General features: G+C 34.9%; 1 protein-coding gene across 9 annotated transcripts in view; it reads right to left on the reverse strand.

Moving 5' to 3' along the window:
* The window catches only part of LOC122058043, a 14,001-nt gene extending 12,419 nt beyond the window's left edge, over positions 1-1,582 (reverse strand). For 2 of the 9 annotated variants that reach the window (XM_042620444.1, XM_042620449.1), the window contains exons 1-2: positions 1,391-1,582; positions 96-181 (exon numbers count right to left, since the gene is read on the reverse strand). The gene's annotated coding sequence lies outside the window, so the exon portion shown is untranslated. Of the gene's footprint in view, positions 1-95; positions 1,312-1,390 lie in introns of those variants that run through there. The other 7 variants (XM_042620447.1, XM_042620452.1, XM_042620446.1 and 4 more) reach the window with 4 other exon arrangements.
* Between the last annotated feature and the right edge of the window lie 4,131 nt (positions 1,583-5,713).

Below are 5,713 nucleotides of genomic sequence, written 5' to 3' on the forward strand. Positions count from 1 at the left end.
CCCCCTTTTTTCCCTCATATATTTCCTCTTCTCCTTGGTAATGAATTTATTTATTCATCCAAAAACTAAACCTAAAAAGTCCTTAGAAACCTCACCTTTTGGGATGCAAAATTTACAGAAATCAACCAACTCATTCAGTCAAGCATGCAAAAGTGTGTTAGCTTAACACATTTGCACCACCCTGCAGCACAAGCACAAATATGAATTATCTGAAACCTTAACAACCATAAAATGCTTTAAGAAGACTATCCTTTTTAGCAGAAAAGTTGTGCAACTTAGCCAATTGTTCCTAAACACGAAAAATTAACAATGATCGAGAGTAATTACTAACAAAGTCTCTACAGAATATTCTCTTCCTCATCAGAAAAATAAAACCAACGAACCCCCCAACCCCCTTTTTCTGGTGGGGGGGTTGATTAACCATAGCACCTCCAATTTCATAACCAGAGTTCACATACTATTGATACAGCCCATAAATGTCTGTAGAAACTGACCTTTTCTCTCTTATCTTATTATGAGACTACAAAAATAAGCTCTATCCGTAACTCATAGCACAGTATCGAACTAGCCAACACAAAGCTCGAAATGGGCTTCTGTTCAGCTCTCTAAGTAGATAAAGATAAATCCTTAAATTTCAACAAGACCCAGAAGCAAATTCAAAATAAACAACTAAGATACACGATAAGGGAGTTCCCTAGATGGCAGCAACTTCATCTTAAAGCTCATAAAAATAGATAAAAAAAAAGAGGCAGTGAGACTGGAAGAAAGGGATGAGCCATTCACACTCTGATCAGATTTATAGAAGAAGAAGAAAAAAATTAGAATTCGGGAAACCCAGAAAAAAAATGGAGGAGAATAAGTTCTCTCAGGGAGTACGAAACGTAACCTTATGATGATGTGATCGGTATAACCACCCAAAGTCTGGTCACGGGCTCACGGTATTTTACAGAAAGCAAATATTCAGATATCCAAACAGAGATATACAGAGATATAAAGATAGCTCTCCAGATTTCGTATCTCAAGCTCTCAGCAAATCAAACCAAACCCCAAAGTCAAAAAAAACTGGGAATTCATCCCAACCCAACTGAAAAAAAGCTCTCTCGAGATATGCCCATTTCAGATATTGGCGTAATAAACTGAAGTAGCAACTCAAGTTCACAGAAACACATACGCAGATTTCAACAGAAATTAATTTATAGAAACAAAAGAACTCACGTTACCGAACATGATAGAAACAAACAGCTGAAAAAAAAAAAAAAAAAACTCTCTCGAGATGTGCCCATTTCATATATTAGCGTAATAAACTAAAGTAGCAACTCTTAAGTTCACAGAAACACAGACGCAGATTTCAATAGAAATTAATTTATATCAACAAAAAAGATGAACTCACGTTACAGAACATGATAGAAACGGAGCCCAGATGGAGATAGCAATTGAACATGGACAAGTATCGGTAATAACGCAACACAGAGACGAAACCGATGATTTAAGGCGGCTTTCACCCAAAAAAACGTAAACAAAGGAAGAGGGAAACCAAGTAAACGAAACCATCCATGGCGATGGTGAAGGTAAACAATTTCGCCAAGTGGTTGGGTGGGGGGCGGGGGGGGTGGGGACCGAGCTCCAAAGTAATCTCGGTGGTTGGTCTGGGTCCTAGGATGGGCAATATCCAACTGTATATAAGTAGGTAGCTCAACCAAGACTTTACTTCTCCATTAATGGGGAAGTTGTAGGATAAAGGCAGCTAAAAGCAGAAGGTTTAGGATTTGACTCGCCTGAGTCAACCCTAAGAGGGTGGTCCAATCCGGTTGGACCGCTAAGAAAAGTATTTTTTTATTTAAAAATAAGAATAGGATAGGTCAAGTGAATTGGTTTGATTCCCTTTCAATATGACACGTGGTCAACTTATAACTTTTTAATCAACACATGTCATCATTCTATGATTTCCCTAAAGAAAGCATGACATATCAATATCATAAACGAAGAAAACATGTAACAATAAGAATTAACCATCCACTGACCAAGAAAAAACTAGGTGTGTCAATCAGTCGTGTTATTTTTTTATTTTTTTTATTTGAATAAAACAGAAAAAGAAATTACAAAGTTTCTACATCACTGGTCAGAATGTTATTGTTCCTAATTACGGATTTAGTTGTTAAAGCATTGAGGGCCACATCCCTAATTCTACTAATGATATGGTCATTTACATCTTTTACAAAAAAGTTAGGTTCAAACAAAAAATTATGTAGTTCCATGCGTAAGCAAAAATGGTCAAAATTCTTAGGTTCCATAAGTTTATCGGCACCCCACACATCAGTCCAAATTTCTTGTAAGTCCCATTCTTGCTTGGACACGCCTCTAATCCATAGAGTATTCCTTGCGCCATTGCATCAAAATTCTTTCATGTCATCACATAATTGGCAAAAAATATTAAACACTTATTATGGGAGAACACAGCAGCTACCCAGCCTGATATATTTTGATTTTTAGAGGATACAGTGGAAACAATTAACACGCATTTATGAAAAGAATAGGGAATTTTAATTAGGGATGGAATAACCCTAGGGGGTAGTGCAGTTGGTGAGCAACGAACTTGGTACAAGTCGTAAACTTGGACATCCTAAGTTTGACTCCCACTAGGCATACCTTGGGCCACTCACACGAGGATGTTTAGAGCTATAAACAGGCTCTAATTGGGCTTTAAACTTATCTGGTTGAGTAAAAGAACTGTAATTGTGCTTTAAACGTAGCTAGTAACTAGTCGATCTTGATTGGGCACCTGTCCAGTTGCACCTTTGCATCGGGAATGACTAATTATAAATGGGCGGAGTTTGAGCCTAGCATGTTTATGAATCGATCTGGGTCGTTTTGGCCTTCAAACGGTTGGGCTCAGTTGGTCTTGTTGGGCCATGCCTTAAATTGACACCCATAGATAAAATCATAGAAATCCGTGCACATGAAAAGAAAATTACCAAAATACCTATATGTGCAAAACTAGCCTAAGTAGGAGAATAAAATATGAGAAAACTAAGGAGAATGTACGATATACATAACCACTAATGGAAACCATGAAGACCTGATGAAAGACACCATAAGAAAAAAAAAATCAGCAAAACATAAAAAAATCAAATCAAAAAGAAAAACAAAAACTCAAATTAAAGAACACGAAAAATAAAAGATGTCAACAAAGTATGAAAATTAAAGAAAAAATAGAAAATCAAAAAAAAAAAAAAAAAAAAAAAAAAAAAAAAAAAAAAAAATCCCAAAAAAATCACTAATGAAAGCCAAGAGAACCTACTAGTTGAGGCAAAGGATGCTATGCTATGAGTACAATATCGATCTTTTTAAGGCTTATGTTATTAAGTTATTCTAAGTGATTTAATGAGTATAGAGGTACCAAGCATTGTGAATCATGTTCTTAAAGCCAAAGCATTAAATTGGAAACATTTAGTTGCTCGAGATACTATGTCATGGGGTGGTGGAGCTTAATCTAGGAAAATCAAGTCAAAACCATTCATTAGAATTCAAGCAACTCGAGCCAAGATTAGAAGATTTTTTTAGTTTGCTTAAATGTAATCTTATGTGTTGATTTTCATTTTGTATGTTTCTAGATGATCCTTGGATGTAATTATTCATATGTTTAAGCTCACCTCACCTCACCTCACCTCATAACTTAGTGATTTAAAATGAAATATCATAGATAGGTGGTTCATAATGTAGAGTAGGCCAACTAGACTTAAATAGTTAACATTTATCATGAACCTTGGCTTAGCCACTTTGGTAACCTGAATGGACCTTATATTGGTTAACTTAGCTTGGTATGAGGACTGTGATAGGCTTCAAATGTGAAATAAGGTCATTGTCAACATAGGCTTTGAGTGGAGTAGTCCACTAGTGTGTGCCTTGGCAATCAACTGGTTTATGATCTGTTGGATACCGAGAACAACTTGATTTGGCCAATGTTGATATAATCTATAGATTCATCACCAGTTGAAATTTAAAGAGGTGTTCTTCTTAGACTACAGGTAGCGGTCGATTGACCTGGTTTGCAATCAATCAGTATTTGAAAACTTAGATCAATTTGAAATCATAACAGATAGTTTTTTTACTGTTGAAATTTGGTATATAATTAGAGGAATCGCCTGACTTTCAAAAATACCAAAAAAAAAATGTGGAAATTCTGTTGGGTTAAAACTCGAAAATTTTCCCTTGCCCATATGCTTGAACTGGCAAATCATATGAGCTATTGAATAAAATACAACTTGCAATTCATACTAACCTCTGAGCATGTAACACCACACCTTCTGTAAGGGAGATATGAAGGTTAATGGTCTAAGGATCATGTCTCTTAGGGTTGAACCGTTGAACCATGAATAAATAAAAGGAAAAAAATTCATTCTATATTAAACACAACCTAAAAATAATAACAACAAAAGTCTTTAAATTAATATTTAAAAGTCATAAAAGTCTCTAATTAGTCAAAATTTAATAATATCATACACAACCAATTAGATCCTTTATGAAAATTTATTACATCCATATTTTAAATTTCTAAGACAAATAAAATGATTTAAGATCAACTGAAATAATAAATGTTCTGCACTTTCCCATTAATCTCTTGATTTTCGTCACTAACCAGCATGTTAGAGTGCTCTCTATTTGGGGAATGATTTGAATAAGTTTATGGGAAAAACTCAACAAGTAAAATCACATACAATATCGACAAATTTGAAAATATCGGCATAGAATAATAACACATGCAATAATATCTCAAAATCAAATATTAAGATATTATTACAAACTAGTGTTATTGTTCTATTCGAATCAGGCTCATGCATTCAGTCAGTCCCAATCCCGAGTTTGTGTGATTCCTGGGTGTACAGGTGGATCAAGTGATCTGTGATCCTATCTGGATCAAATTTATTCACCGGATTCCTGCAACTTAAATTGTTTCAATTCCCCTGCCTCTGAGGATCTGAACCTAGGCTTTCTAGGGCAAGTGCAATCATTGTCGTTGCAGATATCTTCTCCACACTACCTTTTACTCCAACCACATGGTTAAAGTATGGCCTATTGCATATGTTAGACCTAATCTGAGTTTGTTTTTTGATACTAAATGTCTCCTCTGAGTTATATTGATTGGCCGATTCTACAACAGAAAGGGGCAATTGTGAATAATTTTAAGTTGTCTGGGCAAATTTCATTTCTGTAAAACTACTTAACTAGTATTTAAGAGATTAAAATCTATTTCAAGGTTTTTATTATAGTTGGTGTTAGGAAGATCTAGGAAATACATTATTATGATATTTGGTTGTAAAGTAGATCTTTTTTAGCCCACAGTTTAGAACCCGCATCTCTCATCTCAACATTTATAGTTGGTTTGAAGTTTGAATTTTGAGATTGTGATGTAATAGAGTTGGTTTCATTTCCTATATAATAGAAATATAAGCAAGCTTTATAATAGACAGTGTTAATGCCAAATTACTTCCATTAAGATGAACAATGCATCCAACTACCTACTCTAGGCATAGACTGTGAAGGTATACATTGATGCCAAACGTAATTTGGAATGTATAATTTCTTCTCCACCATCTACAGATGCTATGGGATATAAAGAGTGGATACGTGAGAATGATACATAGCTTGTTATGAAATTACATGAAACCCTCAATGGTAGCCAATGTTATGTTTCACACCATTGTGAAAGATGTTC

This window comes from Macadamia integrifolia, chromosome 12 (assembly GCF_013358625.1).
Source record: "Macadamia integrifolia cultivar HAES 741 chromosome 12, SCU_Mint_v3, whole genome shotgun sequence".
In the NCBI taxonomy this organism is placed as follows: Eukaryota; Viridiplantae; Streptophyta; class Magnoliopsida; order Proteales; family Proteaceae; genus Macadamia; species Macadamia integrifolia.